We start from the raw sequence: 11258 nt of genomic DNA, 5'->3' as shown, positions 1-11258 counted from the left end.
TCTCTCAGGAGGAATACATCTATAATAAATTTACAGGGAAACATCTCCAGTTCAAAATATTTAGGCTTCCACGTTTATCTTCAGGCTTAAGTAGAGAGATCCTTCATGTTATATTGCATTACTATTTCCAAATCCTTTGGAGACATTAAAAGAAACAAAGATGATTTCTAATAACTACAGCCCTTCAGTTTCTCAAAGAACTCAGGGGTTGAGAGGTTAGAGTGGAGTTTCCTGAGTCTTGTCGAGCAATATGTAGTTGAGGCAAAGGTCATGCTCCCGGTGTTTTGTTTTAAATAATATTGACCCATTAATTCTAAACCTGCTTGTTCCTGAAATTATACAGGATTATAGTTTGCAAACTGCAGGACAATGAAGCAAATCAAGATGAATTACAGCCCTGGCCCTCCCTGCCATCCTCTGACATCTAAACAGGGAATGAGTTCGGTGTGAGTGTTTAAATGAACTTTAAGCACCCGATCCTTCTTTATCCGCGATTTTCAGCTTTAAAAAAATGTGAAATTTGATTTCATAACAAATAGAAACAAATACCACTTAGTCCCAGAGAATTCATCCTCATGGCGCTAGGAGGGTCGTTGTGGAGGTGGGGGGAGGGATGTGCTGAGATCTTTTGTTATGCTTGTCAACCCCGCGCACAACCAAAGTGGGCGAGAACAAACACCACGCTGGGGAACTTAGAGCAAAAAATAACCGCCGATTTTCTGGAGCCGACAATATCATTGTTTTTTCGCCTTAGTTGCTTTCATCTGAATGAAACTACCTAGAAGCTTTTGGAGCTCGAACACTGAGTCTTTGTTCTGCAAGAAACTGCTGCTGCCACTTAAAGAGATCGCAGATAATGTCCCCGATTTAAGATCAGTGCTCAACGCACACTATCTTTCTTTTTAAAGCTCTGCCTCCGACTTGCGGAGGGATCACGCAGCAGTGGGGGGCAGATAAAAGCCCTTTGGACGAGGGTCACCTCCCACCATGTTGTTCACTTGAGAGCAGTGGAGAGGAAAACGGTCCCCACGGGCGGACTTTGGCTTCTGGAGCCGCAGGGCCCAGCGGTCCGGGCCTCTCCGCCTCTCAGCCTGGTAGGGGGCGGGGAGGGCCAAAGGGAGGAGGGGAAGGAAGGAGCTAGAAGAGGGGATTTGGGGATGGGGGCTGGAAGCGCTAACGAGACCTGCCCGGAGGATTTAGGTCTCCTGCAGGTTGGTGAGTGATTTGGGAGCTCTGGGTAGAAGAGGTGTACCTCGGCCTAGTTTGGTTGCTGAACTAGAACAACGCGAGGAGATCAATCAATCTGCAGGAAACAAAAAATGGAAGTCGAGGTTTAGGAAGAGTTGTCACTTCCCCGACTTGAGTGGTGCAGGCTGGGGGCGGAGACTTGGGACCTAAGAGAGGCCATTTCTCTCACCTCAGCTCCCTTCCCTTGGACTTCCAAAAGGAATAATTTTACTCTCTCCTCCGTTCTCCCCACAACTCTCATCCCCGCTAGCCCGCAGGCCGCCTGCCCCTTTCCGCACCTCCTTTTCCCATCCAGCGAGAGAAACCTAGCTCCCAGAGCCGGTGCAGTCAGTCCCCTCGCCCCTCCCGCCCCGGCACGGGTCCCCCTCCAGCCGTCGCTGCAACCACCACCTCGGTTCCACTCAATCGATTTTTGCTGCATGTCAACACTTATTACCGGTGAGTGTGAGGGTATTTTTTCTCCTTCTCTAGGTCTCTTAATGATTTCTGAGCTAGTTGTGTATTAAAGTGCTTAAAGGAACCTTTAACATAATCTATAGCATGAGCACCAACCTTCCCCGCTTGGGTTCAAAAATGGCGAGCTCGAGGTTGGGCCCGGAGGCGCCCAGGCCTCACTGGCTTCAGCGCACTGCCGCCGTGCTCCTTGAGCGCTCAGAGGTTCGCCAGGCCTGGGGCAGGAGCCCCGCGCAGGCGATCCGCCGTCTGGGGGCTTTCTCCCCGCCACCCCCTTCCATCCCTCACCTGTTACTAGCAGGCACCTTTTCTTCTCTCGGTATCTTTGGCCTATCCTCGGGTTTCGTTTTATTTAAAAAAAAAAAAAAAAAAAGTAAACCTCTTTAAAAATTTCCAAGGCCCCAAATTCTTCATTCCGCTAATACCGATTTCAGATTAGTGGAGACCTGGGAAAAGGTGTATACAGCCCATGATTGTCTCTCCTTCCTCCCAATTCCTAAATCTGAGTTTTAGTGTTTACGACTTGGTTAGAAATTTAATTTTTAAAAACATGTTGGAGAGCCTGGGCCGAGTAAGTAGTTTGATTAGAAGGCAAATTCTCTTCGCCTCCTTGCCCTGCTTTTTCTCTCACCCCCACCCCCTTTCTATTAGATGCTGAAGCCGGGGGGTGTAGGGGTGGGGGTTAGGAGTGTAACAAAAAAATTAATGGGACAATATAAACAGCGTCTTAAAAGTCCTAATATTCCTCGAAAGCCGTATAAATTAACCCTGTGAAGAGTGAGCCCTTTTAAGGCGAGTCTATAAAAATCCAGCGTGATCTCGAAGGAGGACGACCCTTCCCCCAATCCCTGTCGCGAATGTGACCAAACAAAGGTCTGTCCTGCAATCCACATCCTAATCCACGGATGCCCCCGCCGCCGTCGCCGGGACTCCCCAGCCTCCAGCCGCCCTTAGTCGACGGAGCTACCCTGGGAGTCCCTGGCTCCGCGACTTAACTTTTTTAGAGAGGGAGAAAAAAGGAGGGGGTGTAATTAGATCAGAGGCCTTTATGAATATAGACTCCCTATTGATTGATTTATAAACCCCCTGACGAACTGCAGTTAATCTAAGCACACCGGGAAGCAAGAAACGTGGTTAACTGAAGAAGTCTGGAAGTAAATGAGAGGAATTTCTGGTAGCAAATTTTCAGAAGGAATTTTTTTTAAAATAGCTTTTCTTCCCCAGATTCCCAAACAATTTCATTAACTGAACTTGAGAAAATGGTGATTCGAGTTTTTTTTTTTTTAGGGGGTTAAGTAGAAACACCATTGTAAACACGTAACTGATTTACCTTTTCAGATTCTAGCAGATGAACCCAGGGAAATTTTACTCTAATCTTAAAAATTTATCACACTTGGCCCCTCCCACCCTTCCCTGCCCCCTCCCCAAAGGGAGGACTTCCCATTGTTGACTGTCTATCTGAAAAGATAGAAAGCAGAATTTACTGTGTTTGGGATGCATAACTTCATTCACTTCTGTGCTGAGTATTTTATGCATTTTTAAAATGTAAATGTTGATTTCAGATTTTTTTGAAGAGTAGAGAATCCTGCAAGAAATGAAATACCCCCTGAAGATATATTTAATTATACTTAATTACCTTTAAAAGTCATTTCTACTCCTTTTGTAACAATACATTTCTACAGTTCAGTGGTAGTTGTGGAAAACAGGAGCTATTTGAAGCTTAAGTTACTCTGCAGAAGAATGGCTATAAGAGCCATCTAAATTCCTTACAATTAAAAAAATTCAAAAACATGTAATGACTACATGGTAAAAGTGTTTACTTTTTGGTGGTAGTGAGAGGTGCTTTTTAAATTTCCTTCCTTCAGAAGGACTAAGAGAAGTTCAGACTCACTGCGCTCTCCCTGGGCAGGGTGTGTGTCTGCACCCTGGGACTTTGATGGATCTTTCCAGACCTAGTTCTTCTAGTCTTACGGCAAAAAATGTTTAAGGTGTTTGCCCTCCCTCGTGCTCTTTTTCTTCTCCATCCTCTCCCTCTCCTGTTTTCTTTGTCCACAGCCAAGGTTTGGTTTGGTTTGGTTTGGTTTGGTTTGGTTTGGTTTGGTTTGGTTTGGTTTGGTTTTTCCTCCATTCATGCAACTGAGGAAATGGCCCGCTGATGCTGGGACCTGACGTACCCACACTAAGGCATGAGGGTGGATTCCTCACAGCCCGGAGACTGCCTCTGCCAATGCTTCCTCTCTCCAGAAACAGCAAAGCCTCTCTGCCTCCGCTGAGAGTTTGCAGCAGTGCGGGACCCCCTCGCACACAGTCCTGGGCAAGAACTTTTATCCTTGTCGCTCTGGAAAGATGAGACCTAGAACCACCACTGCTGTCCCCCAGAAAGCGGTGGGCAGCTTATTGAATGTGACTTGGGACCCAGACCAGTGGCAGCCCAATTCTTGGGCGCGTTTCCCCGCTCTGCCTGTGTCAACAGCCCTCGAAACTGCTTCTGCTTCTCTGGGCAGGTATCATGGGGAGTGTGCGTGGGGAACGGCTTGCTGCACCCAATAGAACTTCATGGCATCTTTCTATGTCCTCCCGGATCGAATGCAGGGCCTTCTCAGCGTCTCTTCAGACGGTGCCTGCATTTGGTTGCCCACGAGTCTCCCCGACAGCTTCACCCCGCTGTGTGTGGGCTCGGGGGATGGAGGTGGGGAGCTGAAGGGAGAAAGAGGACACCAAAGTGGACAGAGGTGGAGACCCTGCAAGCCATCCCCAGAGCTAAGAAATGGGCTTTGCCTGTCAGAGCCTAAGGTTGCAGACTACGGATCACTTTGTTAGAAAATAAATAATATCAAGCAAAGTAGAGTAAAATAGAACCCTTCTTCTGTGGGTGCTAGGCCTCGGGCGATGTTCATTCACAGGACACTCCTGACGTCAGTTTCTCCAGCTACCTCTTGAAATCCGTGACATCGAAGGAGACGTTCTTATCTGATGAGGCGGTGTCTTGTTTATCTGTTTCTCCGAACACGAGAGAAAAAAAAGAAGAATCTCTTGCGAATGCTGGGCTGCAGCTCTGGGCTACAGCTTCCCGGCGCGAAGTTCCCCGTCCCGGATCCTCCTTCCTCTGGGTGGCCGGGCCATCTTGTCAACCGCCATGCGCCAGGGGATGGATGTTTAGACAGGTGACCAGGACCTTCTGGACCCATGAATTCCGTGGGTACCACGCAGCCCATCCCTTAGAACGACCCGAGGTGCAGCCGCTCCACCTGAACGTGCCCCCGGGGCGGCTTTTCCTAGGACTTCATTGGCCGTCTAAACCGGGTTTTGGGTACAACCTCGCCCTACCGCTTTCCATTGACTAAAACAGCTGCTTTATCTTAATGTTCAGTTTTTGGCCAATGACATGGGGGAAGGGCGGTGGTGGTAAGACTTCACTGCCTGTCTCCCTTTACCCTGACGGTATTTTCAGAGGCACTAGGAGAAGCGGGAACCCGGAGGGCCACCTACGCACCTCCGGGGTCGCCCTCTTGGCCCGGGCACTAGAAGTTTGCACGTCCCTCCGGCCAAAAAAAAAAAAGGAATCTAATCTGCAGCTGCCGCCGCACCCCCACTTCCCGCCCGCATCCCTAGCCCGAAGTCTCAGGCAGGACATCGCAGCCCACACGCTCGAGCTGCACCGACCGCCCGCGGGGTCCAGCTGGGGCGAAGCAGGGGCCCTAGAGCCTGCGCTCGGGACGCCCCCGCACGCGCCGCTGCTCCGGGCCTGGCGGGCCTCCTCGTGGGCGGTCTGGGCTCAGCCCTGGCGCGGCCTTGCTGCTGCGCCTCCAAAGATCGCGCACCAGTCTGGCCCACAGATGTGACCACTTCTTTGCCCTTTTCTAGTCCACCCAGGGAGTCCAGGGCCGGAGGAGCCCCCCGCCACATCCCTTCTCACCCTTTCTCGGGCCTCCGCGCCTTCACTCCCGAGCAGCCATATACCTTGAATGGGTCATGCCTGCCTGCCTCCTTGGAGCTGCCTCTCGAGGCCCGGGGGTTGAACATTAACCAGCTGCGGGAATAGACTGGGGTAAAACGTTACGTATAAAAATGAATCATCTATCCGGTCCTGGGAGAGAGGACCTATAGAGAGCTCTGCACCTAGAGCAGCCCCAGCCTTGCCCCTGGCCCAAAGTACCGAATCTTCTGGAGGCCACTTATCAAGGACCGTTCAGCCGCAGGAAGCGGAGGACAAATGAGGGACTGGAGGAAGGGGGGTGACTGAGTCAACCGTTCTCCTTGCGGAGTTTGAGGTTCAGGGCTTCTAACACAAGAGAATTTCCTTTTCTTTCACACTTGAGAACGTGTGAACAGCTTTTCATCTCTTATAAAAGTTAGTGGGGGAAAGCTGGAGTCTAGGAGGAGCGGCTGTCCACAGGGCCGAGAAAGGTCGCTCTGCTGCCATCCCTGGCGCCCGGGGTGGGATCCCAGGAGGCAGGGCTCAGTGGGTTGGGAGTGGCAGCAAGAGCCCCGGACCAGGGCCTGGGGACGAAGGGGAGGCGCGAGGTGGGCGGTGCAACCGGCGCCCGACCTGGCCCTCGGACCTGAGACCTCGCAGAAGTCCTGGCTTGAGGTCGCGCTGAAGTCCTAGGCTCCTATCCGATCCCACCCACAACTGGTCTGGACCCTGCCTCCTTCCGACTCTGACCTATTTGTTTTTTCTTTACACATAAGTAATGGAAAGTAAAATGATACGTCTGCACTGACTTATGTGCTAGGCCCACGTGCCCAGTCAAAATATACAGAATTTACCAAAAGATAACAGAGCTGAAGGAAGAATTCAAGACAGTGCACATCCTAAGTTCCTGTGCCCTCACCTGGAAACATTACTGACTCAGGCACTGAGCAAATTCCTGAATAGGAAGATGATTCTGTTTCTGTATCTCTGTCTCTCTCCCTCTGCCTAACCTCTGTTCCCCCCGTCCCCCGCCCCCATTGAAGAAAAATCTGAGATAAGGTGGGTGCAAGCAAAAGGGAGATGTGACATTATTAGGGCTTTCAGGAATTGCCAGCCAACCTGCAGAGCAATTCCTGTACCTCTTAAGAAGATTCTTTTTTTCTTATACAAAATAGTTTTATTTAAATGCATGCCTGACTCATTATAACCTTAGTGTGTGTGTATCTGTATATATATATACACACACTATATATATATATATTTTTTTTTTTTGAACAGATGGCGCACTCTGCCTCAACCTGGACCCTACCTCTGACTTGTTTATTGAAACAGAAGTTTTGCTGAGAGCATTCACTCAAATCTCTATACTTAGGGGTGTGAGAAAGTGGCTGTGCTGGTGTGCATGTCTGCTGAGAACGCTGCATCGTTGCATTACTCTCAAGGTCACATCCTAGCTTCTTCAAAGGCCACTGCTCCTGCTTCAGTGTGTTCACAGCCTGTATAGTGATCCTGAGAATTTCTGGCAGGGGATGGAGGGTGGCAGCGGAGACATGCAGTAAACAAGGCTTTCCAGAGTCTCAGCAGGCATCAACAATGTGACAAGTGCTGTGTATGTGTATTAATTGGACATCACCAATCAGTTCGTTCTCAGAGAAAATGGCTTTCTGTTTAAGATGTGGTTACAGAGTGTTCATCACTTCATGTAGTGTCGCTGCTCTAACTGCAGTGCACACAACGCTCTATGTCATTCCTATAGAGCAATACAGATCAACTTTGTCAGCACCCAACTTTATGTTATTCCACTCTCCCAAGAAAAATAGAATTGACTCAAATGTTCCACTAAGTTAGCTCTAGAGAGACAATGAATGCATCGAAGCAAATAAATACAAAGAAGTATGAATCACACGCTCAGCTGCTTTTCAGTGACTTAGAGACAGAGAAACATAGGTGGAGAAAGGGCATTTACTTTTAAGGGTTTGAGCAGTTGGGGAAAGGAGTATTCTAAAGGGTATTGCAGTGTTCACTCAAACCCTCTTCTCCCCCACCAAATTACCATGTTATCTGACACCCTCGATCTATTTGTGTCCTGGGTAACAGACAGTTTGACCAAGAGGTCACAGACTAGAGGGCTTGGGTGACTGGAAACAAGTTTGACAAGAAAGGAATCTGGGTGGGGTGCCACCATGGAGGTGGAGAGAGGATGAGGCCACAGTGGCTGGAGCAGCCTGGCAACACAAAGTCTCTGCTGGACACCGCATTTACACAAAATGCCTTGTCAGAGAATGCTGGATTAGGAATAGCTGTCAACACAGCTTCATGGATGAGAGAAATTGAAGTCTCTCTCCATTCCTTTTCTTTACCTTCCCTTTATTTTCTACCTTCTTCATTTCCTCCTTTTATTATTGCCCTTCTTCTACATCAGGTGACTCTCCCCAGAATTTTGGCTGCTCCTGGATTATGCCCTGCTTATCCTTTCTTTTGAATTAAGGCTTCAGATTGTTTGTAGTGTTCACTTTTCCAGGTATGATACATTATTTTATTCAGTCAAGAGTCTACCTGTAAACCATTTGTACTTATGAATATGGAGTACTTCTATGAACAATACAAGTTTCTGGTAGAATAAGTAAAGCATGCAATATTGTATAGCTTGTCTTTTCAGAGCACAAAAAGGACTGTGCACACTCTTTAATAAAGCCCCACTGCATGCTGGAGAGGCTGGGAGAGTGAGTGAGCAGGTTTCTTTCACCCAGGCAATATGACCATTGGCATTATGGCCACCAAAGTGGGAAATCTCCAGTTTGCCATTCTCACCTTGAAAGCTCCTCCTCTCCTGAAACTACCATCTGTGGACTCACACACATTGTCAAATTTGTGTGTTCCAAGAAAACACTGAAACAGTTTATAAAGTTGATGTACTAAACTTTACATATCTTTCACACAAATGCATTTGTTTTTCTTGTGTTATATCCTCTTTTTATTGGCTCGGCAGTATTTTAATGTGATTTCTCTTCCTTGTACAGTTGAGAAACACCTTCATTGTCATCCTGCAACTCATTAGATTAGAACTTGGTTGAAACATCTTTTATTCCACAGAAGGGCTGCCCCATTTCACCCTCCTTTGGTTCCTTCTTTTCCTTTCTAACTTCTTCCAAAATCTTACTTAGAGGTTAATTCTAAATCTCGTAACTCTCTCCCTTTTTACTTTTTCATTTTATTTCTGAGCAATTATTGTTCCCATACTCCCAAACTAACTTTCATCCATATTACTCCTTTGGCAATTACCGTATGGGGTGTTTTATTATGAGTTAAGATTTTGCGGGTCTTTTTTTTTTTTTAGCTTCTTGTGGTGGCCTGGCACAATACCTTGTAACGGAGTAGATGTTCAATAAATGCCTATTGATCAAATGTTACAATTAAAATCTTTGTTCACAAAAATAAAAGTTCAAAAACATTAAAATCTCTTGAATTGGCATAAATTGAATCTCAGATTAATTCTAATTAATTTCTAATCCTTTTCCCAACAAACTAGACATGTAAAAGAATTCTTTAGCAGAAATTCCGTCATAATGTTTTTCAACACTGCCAGCATCTTCCCTACATCAGAGCAGTTTTAGGATGGTGAATCATGATCAGGGATCATAAGATACTGAACACATTTTAGTATTTCCTAATATATTATTAAAATAAAGAAGTTTTTAAAAATCTAGTTTGGGGAATATGTGTGGTAAGGGGAGTATAAAAGGGTGGGAGACACGTAGATGACAGAAGTTTCCAGCTCGCAATTGTCTAGAGTCATTTTACTAGTTAAGGGATTATGACGTCCAATTCTCCCTTACTTTATGCTTTTTAAAATTTCACTGCTCACAATTTGTAGTAAAATATATTGTATCAAAATATATTATGGACAAAGTTTTTTTTAATTCTTAGAGACATAAAAACCTAAGAAATTAAAAATATTGATCCAAAAACAACAAAAAAGATTTAACCCAGCCTGGGTGTGGTGACTCATGCCTGTAATCCCAGCACTTTGGGAGGCTGAGGTGGGTGGATCACCTGATGTCAGTGGTTTGAGACCAGCCTGGCCAACATGGCAAAACCTCATCTCTATTAAAAATACAAAAATTTAGTGGAAGACAGTGTGGTGATTCCTCAGGGATCTACAGCTAGAAATACCGTTTGACCCAGCCATCCCATTACTGGGTATATACCCAAAGGAATATAAATCATGCTGCTATAAAGACATATGCACATGTATGTTTATTGTGGCACTATTCACAATAGTAAAGACTTAGAACCAACCCAAATATCCAACAATGATAGACTGGATTAAGAAAATGTGGCACATATACACCATGGAATACTATGCAGCCATAAAAAATGATGAGTTCATGTCCTTTGTAGGGACATGGATGAAGCTGGAAACTATCATTCTCAGCAAACTATCGCGAGGACAAAAAACCAAACACCGCATGTTCTCACTCATAGGTGGGAATTGAACAATGAGAACACCTGGACACAGGAAGGGGAACATCACACACCGGGGCCTGTTGCGGGGTGGGGGTAGGGGGAAGGGATAGCATTAGGAGATATACCTAATGTAAATGATGAGTTAATAGGTGCAGCACACCAACATGGCACATGTATACATATGTAACAAACCTGCACGTTGTGCACATGTACCCTAGAACTTAAAGTATAATAAAAATATATATATATAAATAAATAAAAATACAAAAATTAGCCAGGAGTGGTTGTGGGCACCTGTAATCCCAGCTACTTGGGAAGCTGAGGCAGGAGAATTGCTTGAACCTGGGAGGTGGAGTTTGCAGTGAGCCAAGATATTGCCATTGCACTCCAGCCTGGGCAACAGAGAAAGACTCTGTCAAAAAAAAAAAAAAATACTTAACCCAATCAGACTTTGATTAGGGTCACAGACCAAACAAGTTATAGTTATCTTTATTTCTGCTCATTTTTGTCCAAGTAGGCCTCACATATTTTTGATAAATTTCTGGGTGGTAGAATATTCCTTAGAACACTGACCATATCCACTTCTACTTTCCAGCTGTTACCTAAACAACAAACTAGACACACTTCACTGCAAACAGTGGGAAGAATGGTGTTACCTTTGATGAAACATCCATGGAACATTTGGTAACTCTTAATATATACCAAAAAAAAAAAAGTTTCACCTCACTGTGCTAAATAAATAAATAATACATATATAAACAAACAAATAAATAAAATGATAGGGACTGGAATGGTAGAGAAATTTTAATGACTTTTGCTGCAGTGGGTTTTGCAATGCCTGCAGAACTTTCAAAGACCCCAGTCTCTAGTGGAAAACCACTAGTCCTGGTCGGCACTGCAGGGAAGGGTAGATGGCTGGAGATTCCAGAAACCAAGGGGGAAGATGACTGGGAACTCACAAAAAGGTAACAGATTTGACACATTATCTTTGGTTGTCTCAGTCACTATAATTTAAAAAATTATCTACACTCTCATAAAGCAATGGGTCAATATTATTTTCACAGTACTCTTTTTTTTTTTTTTTTTTTTTTGAGACTGAGCTTCGCTCTTGTTGCCCAGGCTGGAGTGCAATGGCATGATCTCTGCTCACCGCAACCTCCGCCTCCCAGGTTCA

This window comes from Pan paniscus, chromosome 3 (genome assembly GCF_029289425.2).
Source record: "Pan paniscus chromosome 3, NHGRI_mPanPan1-v2.0_pri, whole genome shotgun sequence".
Taxonomy (NCBI): domain Eukaryota; kingdom Metazoa; phylum Chordata; class Mammalia; order Primates; family Hominidae; genus Pan; species Pan paniscus.
The sequence above is the reverse complement of the archived record's forward strand: the minus strand, read 5'-3'. Positions refer to the sequence as shown.